The sequence below is a fragment of the Lacerta agilis genome, chromosome 11 (genome assembly GCF_009819535.1).
Source record: "Lacerta agilis isolate rLacAgi1 chromosome 11, rLacAgi1.pri, whole genome shotgun sequence".
NCBI classification, from domain to species: domain Eukaryota; kingdom Metazoa; phylum Chordata; class Lepidosauria; order Squamata; family Lacertidae; genus Lacerta; species Lacerta agilis.
This window is the reverse complement of record NC_046322.1, coordinates 57,717,779-57,735,330: the sequence shown is the minus strand read 5'-3', so window position 1 is coordinate 57,735,330 and position 17,552 is coordinate 57,717,779. Positions and strand designations below refer to the sequence as shown.

At 44.7% G+C, this 17,552-nt stretch overlaps 1 protein-coding gene and 1 non-coding gene across 2 annotated transcripts in view; both read right to left on the bottom strand.

Annotated features, from left to right (window-relative positions):
- LOC117055240 (guanine nucleotide-binding protein G(q) subunit alpha) overlaps nucleotides 1–17,552 on the bottom strand; it is a 97,567-nt gene that overhangs the window by 62,070 nt on the left and 17,945 nt on the right. The window lies entirely within an intron of this gene.
- Nucleotides 2,894–2,995, bottom strand: LOC117055353. The gene has a single exon (XR_004427610.1). It is a non-coding gene; the product is annotated as a U6 spliceosomal RNA (small nuclear RNA).

Here is a 17,552-nt window from a genome sequence, read left to right as displayed (position 1 = left end):
ATAATTAGGAATACAAAGTACAAACTGTGCATTACGAATGCAAAACTGGATAAAACTATCCAGCAAACCATATATCTGAATATTACATGTCAGGTGACATATGCCACAATTTTCTTTAAAGCCAGTGTTTTGTTTCACTTATGTATGGGGTTAGAGCCAAATTTATTCATGCTAAGACAAGCTCTACTGATTTCAATTGGTCTAAACATAGTCATAACTTGTTATGACCTATCCATTTCCTCTCCCAAAACCTTATTATTATTATTATTATTATTAGAAGTTAAAGTTGGTCAAAATAAAATTACAACAAAGAAGATGAGAAAAGGACATTTGTTGATGGCACTGATGTAAGTAAGACCTACTATTTCAGTAGGGCTACTCTAAGCATGACTATTCTGGATCCAACCTGGGTCTGAGACACAAAAAGCAATAGAGCCCTTATTTATTTAAAACATTTTTATACCTCCCTAAATTTTAAAACAGATTAAAACCAAGATCTGTTAAAATGCTTGGGTAAATCTGAAAGTTTTCCCCTAAGCCTTAGCAATGTTATAGAAAACCTACTGCTTGTGGCCAACCAATGTGTTTCAAATCAGTAAAACAAGAGCATATGCTAAAACTTTCTTCAGTTACAACACAACTATGTTAATCTCTGTTGTGTGATCCTGAGCATGCACTGCTAGATCAGACCAAGTTGCACTCCAGTAACTAACCAGAAGGGAAATTTAGCATCATGAAAGGCAAGAACAAGAATCTTTCCTATGAAGATTTAATATAATTCCCATGCTCTGTGTAAAGTAACTTCAGGTAATCACCAAATGCCATTCCTATTCCCTTGGGAAGGTTCAATTTAATACTTGGTGGGACACTGAAATTGTGCAACATATCACTGTCACAGGTTCTTTCATAAGGCTCAGCTTACCTTCAGTAATAACTTTATCCCCCAAAGTGTGCCTTTTCCCACAATTCAGTTTCCATTTAGTTTGTATGATTTGAAGCAATTACTGAGGAACTACATCCACAGCAATGCAATTTTAGACAAAACTTCAGCGTTGTTCTAACATTTAAGCTTGTTTCTTGTTCTCAGGACCTGCTTTCCCCTAGAAGGCCTCACATTTTCCCATCACCTCTCCAAGCTTTACAATACTATCTCTAATGTGATATTCTTGTAAAAAAAAAAAAACTAATCCACTGAGTTACCTGTTCAGATGATCCAGGTTTACCTCTGACCCTTTGGGTGGTATTCAACTAACCCAGGCATAGGCAAACTTCGGCCCTCCAGATGTTTTGGCCTACAATTCCCTTGATCCCTAGCTAACAGGACCAGTGGTCAGGGATGATGGGAATTGTAGTCCGAAACATCTGGAGGGCCGAAGTTTGCCTATGCCTGAACTAACCTTTTACCCAATCAACTCACTGAAATAAATTAACCTGAGTTACTAATGTTCATTAATTTCAATGGGTTTACTCTGAGTAAAAGTTAGCTGAATACCACCCTATAAAATCATAGGTCCAAAATGTTATCATTAACATTCTACTGATTAATAAACAAACAAACAAGATACAGCTGTGTCTTGAGCTCTAGATACTGCAGAGCAAAAACTTCCCAGCAAACCTCTGTCAGGCAACATTTACACAAAGAATGTAAAACTTTTTATGGCTATGAAAAGAAACAAAATGAGAGAGGCCGCATTTTTTTAATATCTTTCCTATTCAAAACAAGAGCACACAGTTAAACAGAGCTGCGATATTTGTCAGGACTTGAGCCCTTAAATGGTGAGCTGAGTAATAAGGATTAGTCCCGGATGTTACTATGTATGTATGTATGTATGTATGTATGTATGTATGTATTTATTTCATTTCATTTCATTTCATTTCATTTCATTTCATTTCATTTCATTTCATTTATATCCTACCCTTCCTCCTAAAGAACCCCAGAGTTACACATGCATATCCTGCCCCAAACATGTGGTCAGGAAGAAATTGAAGAATCTACTTATACTACTGAAGGAAATCTCCTTCACCTACAGGTCAGTAACTCAGGCAATACTCCCGGACCTGGTACAAACTTATTGCCAATATGAGCAACTGTGAGACCTTGTTGCTGCCTGGCTGGAGTGCCTTGGTCCTCATCACTGCAGGAGCTGCATCTGACAGCACTGCAAGGATACTGCAATGTTAGGTGAACAATCCAACTTGCAAGCTTTATTTCATACATTCTATGCTAGTGGTTCTGAATTAGGGGTCCGTGGACATTTAGGGGTCCATGACCCCATCCCTTGCCTCCCTGCCAACTAAATTTTTGCTTTTTCATGGTAGTATCACAAATTTTATAGCCTGTTTTAGCGCTGCACGATTTTTCAATATATTGGCCAAAATCAGTTTTGAAATCAGACTGCGATGACGATTTTGACCAGGTAATACGCAGCAATATATCGTTCCTCACGCGAGGGACAGCATGGCAGCCAATTTCAAGGCACCACCAATACAGTGGTGCCCCGCTAGACGAAAATAATTCGTTCTGCGAAAATTTTCGTCTAGCGGGTTTTTCGTCTTGCGGAGCGGCAATGACAGCCGCGCTCCGCAAAACGGAAAAAAAAAGACGAAAATTTTTCGTCTTGCGAGGCAGCCCCATAGACTTTTTCGTCTTGCGGGGCAGCCTTCCGCTAGACGAATGCCTTCGTCTAGCGAGTTTTTCGTCTTGCGAGGCATTCGTCTAGCGGGGTACCACTGTATTGCACATTGATCTCAGCCGATAACACTGCTGATCTGAGCTGCCTTCCCTCCTGCTAAAGCTGGTTGCAGCTACTTAAGAGATGCACATGTGCACCTGAGGCAAACCAAAGAAGGTATACAGAGTACTGAACACATCTCAGTTGCTTCTTTTTCTCCCAAAGATTCCAGGGGGCTAAAACCTTTGATAGCATCCTTGCGCAGGGGCCATGCTAATCTTCTCTGTATCGTTCCAATTTTAGTATATGTGCTGCCGAAGCATCAATCTGGATACTTGCTGCATTTCTTCGTAGCTACTGATTCATGCATCCATCACTGCAGATAAGGTACAAAAATTATCTCAGTACACAGGCTACCAAAGTATCCTAGCTGCTTCTCCCATCAATATGCAATTCCAGATAGAGTCCTGGAGTCCTGGTAATATCAAACCTGAAAGGCTACAGTAGCTGCTTCGTTGTTGTTGTTGTTGTTTTAAAAAAAACCCTACATTAAAATACAGAGAGAACTTCCAAGTTATACAGATTACACCTTAGATGTTCAGAACAAAACCATGAAATGCCTAAGGTTAGGACTTGTTGCCATGTGAGCAAATACGTAGCTGGTAATGGGGTCCTCCTCTGCAATAATTTTTAATTATCGTTATTGGGCATTCAATAACACCCTGATTTTAAAGGCTAGCTGGTACTACTACAAAGAGGACATTAGAAAAAAAGAACCCTGCCATTGCTTGTCTGATTAAGAAACGCTAAAAGTCCAAAAAGAGAATGTGTATATGTGTGTGTACACACGCACATAAAAAACACCATATTTTCCCGTGTATTGGAAGCCCCCATGTATAGGACACCCTCTATTTGGGGGGACCCCAAATTAAGAAAATGGGGGGAAACTACCCTGACTTGTTGAATTTTGTGGGGAGAGGATTGCCCAGAGGCTAACATGCATTTAACAGGCTGCCTATCAGCTGTTCCCTCGCCGGCAATCGCTGAGCTTTTTTGGGGGGAGGGCAGAGTTGAGCTTTTTTGGGGGGAAGAATGGTGACGCTCTTTTAGCACTTTTCACCTTTCCCGCAGCCTGCGTACAGTATTCTGCTTGCCTCCTCCCACTCTGCCCGCCCTACAGCTGGGAGGGAAGCTGTAGTCTGCAGACTGAGAATGCCCCACAGGAAAGGCTCGGAGGGGAGAGATGATAGTTGCAGCCAACTGGAGAGGCAACCTTTCCCGCGGGGCATTCTCAGTCTGCTTGCCTCCTCCCACTCTGCCCACCCCACAGGCAGAGGCTGCATGGGGGAGGCTGCGTGTGCGATCTGTTTTTTTCTGTGTGGCGTCTTTGCGCGGCTCCATTTGTGTGCGGGCAGCGCAATGTTACACGGGAGGAGTGTGATGTTTCGCTGATGCTAAAGGCAGGGGGGGTATGACTTCAATCGCCGCGCTCCTCCAGTGTAACGTTGCATCAGCCGCGCACAAATGGAGCCGCGCAAAGACACTGCACGGCAAAACCAGACTGCCTACAGCCTCCCTCCCTGGGAGGAGGTAAGCAGACTGCCACTGCCAGGAGCTGCGGCTGCTAGAGCACATTCCGTACTTATTTATATATTTAATTGCTATATTCCGTGGATAAGACGACCCATGTTTTTAGACCTAAAAAACTGGGTAAAAAGCCTCGTCTTATAGACGGAAAGATACGGTATGTAATGCAGCGGTAAATACATAAGTTTATTACTAAATAATAAATGCTGGACTTGCTGCAAAGCCAGAAAGCAGCCGGAAGATATTCTAGCTGCACATTTTTATTTTACAGGAACAATTATTTGAGGATGAAAAGCAACCCTTATCTTAATAAGCTCCCATTTACTATATATAAAGAGGACATAAAAGAAACAGGAAGTAGGGAAGTAAGCCAGAAGTAGTTGATTGCTGGTTATTTATTTATTTATTGAGAGGGAGGGAGGGAGGGAGGGAGGAGGAAAACAGATAGCTGACCATTCCACCAAAGGTGACCTGCTACAAAACAGATGTCTCTTACAGAGGCACCATTAGATTGGTGGTGGGTTGAATGGACATTTTGTAGCCCCGTAAAAAGTGTTGAAGCCACATGCTACAAATTACACACTGTAATTTTCATTTCTTAAAAGGAAGTATTTTATTGGATGCTCATTTTCACCCACTGATAGGGGAAGTACAATAAAACACAGCTGCACTTCTTTTCTTATTTAAATAATTCCTTTTCTTTCTTCTTCAAATCATCATCTTGATTCTCCAAACAGGAAAAAGAGATGGGAAGGAAGCTGTTTTCTTCAGTATTGACAAACACTGAAAATCGTGCACTGATTTACTCTGTTGTCTCTTGTTTACATTTCTGAAGATTACATTACAATTCTGAATATACCCTTCCAAGAACAAAATGTGCAAATAAACTGCTCTTTCACCCCGCTTTCCCTCTTGATCACACCTGCTGCCTCTTTCTGCTCCTAGAATGCCAATTGCTGCTTTTTATTGGCTAAGAATGGCAAGGCAGATAAATACATTGAACATGCATGTTTACTGAACAGGGAAAGCACAAACGGTAATGCAAGTGCAGAATATAAAATAGCCACCTCTCGGCCTTGAAGCCTCCAGTCCCGGTGAGCAACTAGTTGTCAGAGATCTCATACATTTCCACCCACTCTGTCCTGCTGTGAAAACGGAATGGTGGCAAACAGCAATAACAGAACGAAGAGTAAGAAAGGCATTGGAATATCTTGGGTCTTGTAGTGATACAAAGGGCATGGGGCAGTCTCATGCCAGCTACTCAGCTGGCAAGGTACTAGGGATTTCCCCTTGGAGTGTCTCTCTGGTTCATTTGTCTGCTCTCCTTGAGACCAGAGTTGTCCAGCACAGAGCAGCAGCACTTGGGAGTGGCAGGATCAGACCAGTAGCAGCACCGGATCAGTCTCATCCTGACGATGACTCCCAGTTTCTCAGCCCTGGTGCATCAGTCTGGTGCCTCCTACTGCCTGTCTGCTCTTGACTGGCTTTCTGTTTTGCCACGAATTTTCCTGGATGGACTCTGACTACAGTAAACCAAACCAAAGGACAGTGGGTTGGGGTGGGTAGACGACTTAGCACTAGCATTTCAGTGACGTTGGTCAATTAAATCGCAGAGTCTTGGTATCCCCATTTGTAAAATGGACAGATGTTTTCAGGATGCTTAATTCCTTGATCTGTAATCTGTTCACTTTCTTGACTCATCTGTCCTGCATGCAAGTTATTTTCTGCTATGTGAGCTTGCGGCAAATTTCTAGTTTGGAATGTGGTGCGATCTGTGATGGCCCGACTGTCATGTGTAAGCAGCATTAGCTAATGACAGACAAGGGACTAGTAAGCATATGTAATAGCTGTGCAATTTTGATACAGAGTTTTTTTTAAAATGAATGGCTTTAATAAAGACTAAAAAGAAAATTTGAAAAACAAAAGAAAGAAGCCTAGTGAAAAATATTGCCTCCGGTGTTGAGTTTCAACCTGGAAACAAGCTTTGTGAGTGCATATTGAAGCCCCTTTTGCCCCCCTCTTTATTGCATGAGCAATCAATTTGAAAACCCTCTAATTCAGGAGTCACCAACGTGGCACCCATGGGCACAAATCTGCCTGCAGTGGCCTTCCCTGGTGCTCACAGGGTCACCTGCCTGCCCTCAAAACTAGACTTGAAAATAGGTTGTCCCTGTGTGTTATGCCCATGTCAGTTTCTCCAGTTTGCAAGTATGTCCAAGGGCCCCAAAAGTTTGCCAACCGCTGTCCAAATTAACCAAAGTTCACCATTTTGTGTGAACAAGGAAACCATGGTTACCAGTTTCAGAACAGGCTAGGATTTTTTTTTAAGCAGAGTTTGGATGTTCATCTGTCCTGGATGCTTCAGCTGAGATTCCTGCATTGCACAGGGTTGGACTAGATGACCATTGGGGTACCTTCCAACTCTATGATTCTATTACAGTCGTACCTTGGATCTCAAATGCCTTGTGAGTCAAATGTTTTGGCTCCCGAACGTCGCAAACCCGGAAGTGAGTGTTCTGGTTTGTGAACGTTCTTTGGAACCCGAACGTCTGACATGGCTTACGATTAGCTGCAGGAGCTTCCTGCAGTCAACTGGAAGTCACCTTGGTTTCTGAATGTTTTGGAAGTCAAAACTCCCCTGCCTGAGTGCCTGAGGGCCCCGTTCCTGCCACTCACCACCTGGCCCAGGGCGGGGCCTGAAAAGGCTACAAAAGGACTGCTGCTGCCTCTGCTTTGCTGCTGGTTGCTGCTGCCCAGGAGGACTCCCCTGCCTGAGTGCCTGAGGGCCCCGTTCCTGCCACTCACCACCTGGCCCAGGGCGGGGCCTGAAAAGGCTACAAAAGGACTGCTGCTGCCTCTGCTTTGCTGCTGGTTGCTGCTGCCCAGGAGGACTCCCCTGCCTGAGTGCCTGAGGGCCCCGTTCCTGCCACTCACCACCTGGCCCAGGGCGGGGCCTGAAAAGGCTACAAAAGGACTGCTGCTGCCTCTGCTTTGCTGCTGGTTGCTGCTGCCCAGGAGGACTCCCCTGCCTGAGTGCCTGAGGGCCCCGTTCCTGCCACTCACCACCTGGCCCAGGGCGGGGCCTGAAAAGGCTACAAAAGGACTGCTGCTGCCTCTGCTTTGCTGCTGGTTGCTGCTGCCCAGGAGGACTCCCCTGCCTGAGTGCCTGAGGGCCCCGTTCCTGCCACTCACCACCTGGCCCAGGGCGGGGCCTGAAAAGGCTACAAAAGGACTGCTGCTGCCTCTGCTTTGCTGCTGGTTGCTGCTGCCCAGGAGGACTCCCCTGCCTGAGTGCCTGAGGGCCCCGTTCCTGCCACTCACCACCTGGCCCAGGGCGGGGCCTGAAAAGGCTACAAAAGGACTGCTGCTGCCTCTGCTTTGCTGCTGGTTGCTGCTGCCCAGGAGGACTCCCCTGCCTGAGTGCCTGAGGGCCCCGTTCCTGCCACTCACCACCTGGCCCAGGGCGGGGCCTGAAAAGGCTACAAAAGGACTGCTGCTGCCTCTGCTTTGCTGCTGGTTGCTGCTGCCCAGGAGGACTCCCCTGCCTGAGTGCCTGAGGGCCCCGTTCCTGCCACTCACCATCTGGCCCAGGGCGGGGCCTGGTAAGGCCTCAGAAGGACTGCTGCTGCCTCTGCTTTGCTGCTGGTTGCTGCTGCCCAGGAGGACCCCCCTGCCTGAGTGCCTGAGTGCTGCTGCTGTCCAGCTCTTTTTTAAATGTTTTTTTTTCTTTTTTCTTTTTTTTCTTAAATGTTTTAAAATGTTTCTATTATTATTATTATTTCTTTTCATCTTTTTAAGTTTTCTTGTTGTGGGGGTGGGATAGATGTTTAGTGGGGTTTTGAGTTTTGTATAATTTTGGTTACTTGTAATTTTTATAGTTTTTGGTTTGTATTGTTGTGTTTTGTTTTCTGTTTTTATATAGGTTTAATTTTGTTCTTAAGGGGTGGGGTCAGGGCTGCCTGGGAGGGGGTCCCGGCCAACAAAATGGCTGGGGCAGGTTCCACAGGGTGGGATGCACTGGGACAACCGATCTCAGTGATCACGGGCAGGAGGAGGAGTTACGCTAAGACCAGACCATGTCATTGCCGAGGAGGCAGGTTTAGTCGTTGTCTGAGGACTATTCCTGCCTCCGGGTCTGGTCCTGACCGGACGGATACTGGATTCAGCAAGGGATACCCACATGACCTGAAGATGCTGCTGTGCAATGCCAGGTCAATGTTGAATAAAACCACTGCCATCCACGACTTGATTGTGGATGGTGGACTTGACCTGGCATGTGTAACAGAGACTTGGTTGGATGAAGCGGATGGGCCTGTCCTTGCCGCTGCTTGTCCACCAGGTTTCTCTTACGCACAGCAACCCAGGCCATCTGGGCGGGGAGGGGGGGTTGCAGTGATTTTTAGGAAGTCATTAGTTTGCACCAGGCGTCCTATTGGGAAGATCCAGTTCTCTGAGTGCATGTTCTGGAAGTTGGGCAATAGGGGCAGTACAGGATTCCTTTTGGTGTACCGACCTCCCCGCTGCACCAAGGATTCCCTGCCCGAGCTGCTTCAGGTCGTGGCGGATGTTCTCCTGGAGTCACCTAGTTTGGTCGTCCTAGGGGATTTTAACATCCATGCCGACACGACCTTACAAGGGGCCGCTCGGGACTTCGTGGAAAGCATGGCCTCCATGGGGCTGTCCCTGAATAAGTCTGGTCCAACTCATAGCCGAGGACATGCCTTAGACCTGGTATTCACCTCTATGGATGTTGGTGATCTGACATTAAAAAAAAGTGAAACTAAAGAAGTGCCATGGTCAGATCACTTCCTGGTACAACTGGACTTCTCCGCAACCCTTCCCCTCTGCAGGGAGGTGGGACCAATTCGGATGGTCCGCCCCCGCCACTTAATGGATCCAAATGGTTTCCAGAGAGTGGTAGGGGATACTTTATCCCATGTTGATGGCCTTTCAGCCGATTCCCTGGTGGCCCGCTGGAATGTGGAGCTAACCAGGGCTATTGACTGTTTGGCTCCGAAGCGCCCTCTCCGGTTGCATGGAGCCCGGACAGCCCCGTGGTTTTCCCCGGAGCTGAGGGCGATGAAACAATCGTTGAGACGGCTAGAGCGCCGGTGGCAGAAAACCCATTCTGAATCCGACCGAACACAGGTTAGAGCTCAACGTCGAGCCTACCAAGTGGCGATAGCGACGGCGAAGAAGACTTTCTTCACCGCCTCTATTGCATCTGCGGAAAATAGCAGCAGGAGACTCTTTCAGGTGGTTCGGAATCTATCGGAGCCACCTTCGTCATCGGGGCCTGGTAGGGACCCCAAGATCTCCTGCAATGCGTTTGCAAAGTTTTTTGCAGATAAAATCGCTCAGATTCGGAAAGAGATAGACTCCACCGTGGGAGCAGGGCCAGGGCGGGAGAGTGCCAGAGTCCTGTCTAGTCCAGTTGCGTGGGATCAATTTCAGTCTGTTACCTCCGAGGATGTGGACAGGCTGCTTGGACGAGTGAAACCAACCACCTGTCTCCTTGATCCTTGCCCATCCTGGCTTATAAAAGCTAGCCGGGAGGGGCTGGGCGATGGGCTGCGCGGGGTGGTGAATGCTTCCCTCTGTGAGGGAGCCTTCCCAGCCCCGCTGAAAGAGGCGGTCATTAAACCGCTTCTTAAAAAAACATCTTTAGACCCGGCCAATATGGCCAACTATCGCCCAGTCTCAAATCTACCATTCTTGGGCAAGGTGATTGAGAGGGTGGTTGCTGAACAACTCCAGGCACGCCTGGAAGAAGCGGACCATTTGGATCCCTTCCAATCGGGATTCAGGCCTCACCATGGGACTGAAACCGCCTTGGTCGCGCTGGTCGATGATCTCCGGCGGGCTAGGGACAAAGGTGAGAGCTGTTTCCTAGTTCTGCTGGATCTCTCAGCGGCCTTTGACACCATTGACCATAACATCCTTCTAGACCGGCTAGAGGGGTTGGGAGCTGGAGGCACTGTTATACAGTGGTTCCGCTCCTTCCTCCTGGGCCGTGTTCAGAAAGTGGTGGTGGGGGATGAGTGTTCAGACCCCTGGGCTCTCACTTGTGGGGTGCCTCAGGGTTCTGTCCTCTCCCCCATGCTTTTTAATATCTATATGAAGCCGCTGGGAGAGATCATCAGGGGGTTTGGGCTGGGTGTTCATCAGTATGCGGATGATACCCAGCTCTACCTCTCTTTCAAATCAGAACCAGTGAAGGCCGTGAAGGTCCTGTGTGAGTGCCTGGAGGCGGTTGGAGGATGGATGGCGGCTAACAGATTGAGGTTGAATCCTGACAAGACAGAAGTACTGTTCTTGGGGGACAGGAGGAGGGCAGGTGTGGAGGATTCCCTGGTCCTGAATGGGGTAACTGTGCCCCTGAAGGACCAGGTGCGCAGCCTGGGAGTCATTTTGGACTCACAGCTGTCCATGGAAGCGCAGGTTAATTCTGTATCCAGGGCAGCTGTCTACCAGCTCCACCTGGTACGCAGGCTGAGACCCTACCTGCCCGCGGACTGTCTCACCAAAGTGGTGCATGCTCTGGTTATCTCCCGCTTGGACTACTGCAATGCGCTCTATGTGGGGCTGCCTTTGAAGGTGACCCGGAAACTGCAATTAATCCAAAATGCGGCAGCTAGACTGGTGACTGGGAGTGGCCGCCGAGACCACATAACACCGGTCCTGAGAGATCTGCATTGGCTCCCAGTACGTTTCCGAGCACAATTCAAAGTGTTGGTGCTGACCTTTAAAGCCCTAAACGGCCTTGGTCCTGTATACCTGAAGGAGCGTCTCCACCCCCATCATTCAGCCCGGACACTGAGATCCAGCGCCGAGGGCCTTCTGTCTGTTCCCTCACTGCGAGAAGCAAAACTACAGGGAACCAGGCAGAGGGCCTTCTCGGTAGTGGCGCCCGCCCTGTGGAACGCCCTCCCATCACAGGTCAGGGAAATAAACAACTGCCTGACATTCAGAAAAAACCTGAAGGCAGCCCTTTTTAGGGAAGTTTTTAATGTTTGATATTGTTGTATTTGGTTTCTGTTGGAAGCCGCCCAGAGTGGCTGGGGAAATCCAGCCAGATGGGCGGGGTACAAATAATAAATATTATTATTATATTATTATTATTATTATTATTATTCTGTTCAACTCCAGAGGTAGCACTGTATTAAATAATGCTTTGAAGTTGGTGAAAATTCACAAAGGATTTACAAGCCACGTAATTAGGAAACATTTGTACAGAGTATGGGTTAAATATAAAAATTTATTGGAGACAAAAACACCACTTTGGCTTTCACCACTGGAAGCCATAATGGTGAAAAAGAAAACCATGATGGAAAATTGGGTAGCTTACAGAAATTTGTTAAAAGAGGAAGGCGGAGAGTTTAAATTAAGAGTTTAAGGATTTATCAGGAATGTTAACATCATCAGTTGAACAAAGTATTTAAAAAGGATATGAAATGGGGGTTTGGAAGACAAATATCTCAATTAGAGAAAGACCTGTTATACTGTAATGTTAAAGTGATGTCTGAAATGTATAAGATGTTATTGGAATGGGAGACAAAGGACGAACAACTGAAATCTTCAATGATACGTTGGGCAATAGATATTGGTCATAACATAGAAATGGAGGCATGGGAACAACTGTGGAATATGGATATAAAATTTACAGCATGATATGGAATAAGAGAAAATTATATGAAAATGTCATATAGATGGCATTTAACACTTAGCAGGCTGGCAAAAATGTATCAATTAAAATCAAATAAGTGTTGGAAATGTAAAGAGAAAGAAGGTACTTTTTCCATATATGGTGGTCTTGCAATAAGGTTAAAGCTTACTGGGAAATGATACATAATGAATTGAAAAATATCTTTAAGGTAACATTTGTTTTTTAAAAAAACCCCGAAGCTTTTCTTCTGAGGATAATGGGATCAGAGCTACCTAAGCAATACAGAAACTTATTTATGTATACAACTACAGCTGCAAGAATGATGCCCAAAATGGAAATAAGAAGTTACGACAAGAGAAGAATGGTTACAGAAATTAATGGAATATGCATAAATGGCAAAACTTGCTGGAAGAATTAGAAATCAAGACAATAAACTCTTTATTAAGGAGTGGAAATGGTTTATTGAATATCTACAAAAAATGTTTTTTTTAAAAAAGGTAAAAGACCCCTGAATGGTTAAGTCCAGTCAAATGTGACTATGGGGTTGCGGCATTCATCTCGCTTTCAGGCGAGGGAGCCAGTGTTTGTCCACAGATAGTTTTCCGGGTCATGTGGCCAGCAGGACTAAACCGCTTCTGGTGCAATGGGACACCGGGACAGAAGCCAGAGCGCACAAAAAAAATTGTAAACAGATTAAGACATTAGCAGCACTACTGTAAAAACTTGCAGTTTTCAAAACATATATAATGATGATGATGATGATGATGATGATGATAATAATAATAAAGGAATAAAAAGAATAAGTCAATATAATTTAGGATATGCGGGGAAAGATGAAAATAACTTTAAGGAACTGCAGGAGGAGGGGAGGGAAGACGAGGCTTAAAATGTTAGAATTATTGTTGATTCTTTTCTTTTTTTGTTATAATCTAAAATTATAAATAAAATTTTTAAAAAGAAAAAGTTGGTTTAACATACTGGCTCGATACTGGTAACCATAGTTTCCAGCTTCAGCAGAAACAGAAAACTATAGTTAATTAGAGGCTTCCAGGTTTGATTGCTTGAATCACTAAGGGTTCTCTGCATGCATTAGGCAAAAGGCTTGTTCTTATTTTGGTCTATTAAGCTGAGCTATGATCATCCAAAATAGGACACTGCCTCGGTTAACAATCCTTAAAGGCATCATGTGTTTGATTTCTAGGATACAAATTTAACCAAATAATAAAACAATATCAGAGTCCTGTGCACTGTGTTTTAAATCTCTTTTTTTTTTTTTAATCAAAACTTATTTCACTTCTAGACACACAAGTGGCAACCATTTTGTCTGTGTCCAATTGATGCCCGACCAACAACGTGCACATTGTTTTTGGCCCCAGAATGGGGTGGGAGCGGAACAGGCTGATGCACAACCACTGACATGCACAATGACCAAGAACACAACCCTGGTGAAAACCGGGAGTCGCCTGTATATTGCAAGATTAACCTTTTAACAAGCAACTATTTGTATGCCAACCAGTGCGCACACTGGTTTTTCTCAAAGGGTATTCATGGGTACACAGTACTGGCACTCCTTTTGTTGTTGTTAAAAAGTGTGGCACTAAACAGGTTCACACAGACCATGCTTAAAGGATGGAAGGAAGAAGCAGGTAAACTGTCCCCAACCCCATTCCCACTAATCCCCCTGGCACACCACCCAAAATTCTACTATGCAACAAAAAAACTTCCAGATAAAAACTTGGCAAGCCAAAGGCCTATACTGCCTAGCAGACTTCTACAAAAATAACAAACCCAGATTGACACAAGAAATACAAGACAAACTAGGGGACACCCAAATGCCCTGGCTAACACACCACCAATTACATGCCTTCTTAAACAATCCAGTAGTAAAATCAGCAGCAACTAGGCTCTTGACAACCTTTGAAAACCTCCTCCTAAAAACAAAGGGACACTGCAAGGGGATGATATCCACAATATACAAATAACTCCAAAATCCCACAAACCCCCTTGACGTAATCAAAAAAACAATGGGAGGACTACATAGGCTATGAGATTAACCCCACCCAATGGACCAGAATGTCGTCTAAAACTCCACATGTGGTGGGAATGTCCCAAAATCTAATTCTTCTGGACATCAATCATACAAGAAATATGTAAAATAACTTAGCAAGTCACCCCAGAAGTGGCCCTACTAAACATCTTTCAAGATAATAATGCCCACTCACATTATAAGGAGCTCATAACCCACCTACTCTCAGCAGCCAGAAACATCATAGCCAGGCACCAGAAAGACCTGTCAGGAGTAAGCATGGACCAATGGTATCAAATAGTATGGAAAACAGCCTTATTAGAAAAACTAACTAACCAATAAATAGAAGAAGACGCCTTCACCCCGGTATGGTTCCCCTTTATCACAAACATAGCCCAACAAGACAGCAACAAAAATCCACTGACAGCATACAAATCAATCTGGCTAACCTGATCCAAAAATCCACACACACACACACACCCCACTCTCACACAAAAACAAATCTCACTACAGTCAAACAAAGACAACCAACCACATCCTAGGCCACCCCAACCTCTCCCACCACCAAGGAAATACAACAAGTGAATAGTAAGAGAATCCATACAAGTGATGCTGACACAAAACCCCACACATGCACTTAGAATAGAAGCATAGCCACCCAACCCCCACCCCACTCACCATTCCCCTCCCCCTCTTTTCTCCCTAACCTAATACTGCATGCAACAGTAATGTCTCACAACAAATGAAACTGATCTGTTGAAAACACAACTTCAAAAGAGAGACAATGCACATATTTTTGTAAACTAGGAAATCTTTAATAAGTTTTTTTTAAGTACAGCAATTACATGAACAACTTCATGCAGTGCTTGTCCACAGACATTTTCCTGGGTCATGTGGCCAGCATGACTAAACCGCTACTGGCACAATGGGACACTGTTCTGAGTGCCAGAGCGCACAGAAACGCTGTTTACCCTCCCACTGCAGCGGTACCTATTTATCTACTTGCACTGGTATGCTTTCAAACTGCTAGGTTGGCAGAAGCTGGGACAGAGCAACAGGAGCTCACCCCATCGCGTGGATTCGAACCGCCAACCTTCTGATCAGCAAGCCCAAGAGGCTCAGTGGTTTTAGACCACAGCAGCACCCACTCTGCCTTCTCAGTGGGTAACCCCAATATATGCAAAATCCTCGAACCACCCACTTCTTCAGCAGAGGTTCTGGACTGTATCATTTCCAAGACATTCTATCAGCAGCACTGGACTACACCAAGGTATCTGCCTGGGCCCTATTATGCAATCCTCCCACCCTCCCCCCATTTTTTTAACCCAAGAGCTTTATGTTTCCCACTAAACTTACCTGGGACAGGTGAACATGCCTGCTATTTCATGGATCCCCCTTTAAATATAGCTTTTGTTTTGACCATCTTCCACGGAGGCCAATTGTAATGGGGAGGGAATCCACAATTTCACACTTGAATTTAAGAACTCTAAAGTGTATGAAAGGGACGCGGGTGGCGCTGTGGTCTAAACCAGAGCCTAGGGCTTGCCGATCAGAAGGTCGGTGGTTCAAATCCCCGCGACGGGCTGAGCTCCCATTGCTCGGTCCCTGCTCCTGCCAACCTAGCAGTTTGAAAGCACGTCAAAGTGCAAGTAAATAAATAGGTACCGCTCTGGCGGTAAGGTGAACAGTGTTTCCGTGTGCTGCTCTGGTTTGCCAGAAGCAGCTTAGTCATGCTGGCCACATGACCCGGAAGCTGTACGCCGGCTCCCTCAGCCATTAAAGCGAGATGAGCGCCGCAACCCCAGAGTCGGACACGACTGGACCTAATGGTCAGGGGTCCCTTTACCTTTACCTTTTTAAGGTGTATGTTATATAGACCTGGTGACTGGTTAATTTCTAATTTAATAATCAGTCTTAGAACCATTTTTTCTTGTCTTAGTTCCTCAGATATCCCCTTAGTTCCTCTAGTTGTCTTAGTTCCTCAGATATCCTCCAAGAAAGAAATGGTTCTGGTTTTGGTATCTGTCTGACATCTTCTATAGTGAAGGTTGATGCAAATAAGTCATTCAACTTCTCTTTAATCTCTTTGTTCTCCTTCACAATACAATCCTAAACCTACTTACCTACTTACCCATGGAACTCAAGGCATGCATAGGATTGTACTGTGAATGTCCTATCTCTGTCATCAAATGGTCCAACCATTTCCTTGTCTAGATTCCTGCTTCTGATGCAAGAGATAAAGCACTGCTGATAACTTTGTGCTATGAATACAGATAGTATTTTCATTTTCTTTCTTTTATTATATCTCAGGGCATGACCAATGAAAATGATTTTGTGGACAAAGTACCAACTTTTGCAGTAACACAATTATTTTATGGAATCAACCACCATAATTCACCACAGAATGTGGTGTCTGTCAAAATTATTTATTTAAAACATTTTTAACTTTCTTCAGAGTCCAAGGCTATCAATAAATAAAAATTAATATCGTACAAAAATAAAAATGCAAAACTACCACCAAAAGTTAACACAGCCAAATAAAAACTTTACTTGAAGCGGCCCCTAAAACCAATTCAATTAAAGCATTTTTTATCAGAACGTAATACATTTAAAGGCACAAAAGCCTTCCTAAAAAGGAAGCCAAGGTGCGGCCCCTGAGATGGCCTATGTGTCTTTAAAAAAGGAGTTCAAGGACGACAAATGGATATTAGCCATAACTGGTAACTGGAACTTTCTTGTACAGAACCTTTTGGCCATGAACAGAAGGTGCTGGGGAAAACTTATCTCTTCCATATCACACATGAACCAGGAGATTACCTTACCACACATGTGCCCACTCGACCGCTCTGATCAACAGAATTAGCACTTCTACATGTGCCACAAAATACCCATTTGTAAGAACTTGGTTGTTTAGTCTAGCAGTGTCTAATCTTTGGAACTCCCTTCCTTTTGAGATCAAGCTGGCACCTTCACTATACTCTTTTCAGCATTTGCTAAATACATTCCTGGTTAGACAAGCCTAACCAAATGCTTAGAAAGTTGAGGTAATTTTAATCTGTTTTTGTATGTTTTAAGGAAAAGCTGTATTTTCCCCTTAAATTTACTCTTTTTATTTTTTGGAAACCAATTGGAGGTTTTTTTACTATCAAGTGGTTCATTAATTTTATGAAATAAATAATGAATCTATTTGGGAAAATAACAGTCTCATTAAGGCAAGCAATTGATTGGATTTTTATATACTGTCAACAGAAACAGAATGTAACAGCAGTGATCTCTGTGCCATAATAGTGGGACCAAATGGTCTCAGGACAGTTTGTTAGCACCTGCACACTAGCAGCTTAAACCTAGCATGCACATGCCAGCTAGTATAGCAGTGGTGGTGTTTGTTTGATAAGTAGCAAAGAAGTGAATAAAGGCCACAGACTCTGCTTGACTGCCAAGTATCCACTTTGGAAGTCCACACATGCAGCCAAGATTGCCATTACGTATATGAATTAGAAGCAGACTTTATTTGCCCAAATGTTTTACCAATATTCTAGCTAAATGCTAGATGCAACACTGTAATTTATGGAGTTCAACCTCAAATGTAGTTTCTTTTCAA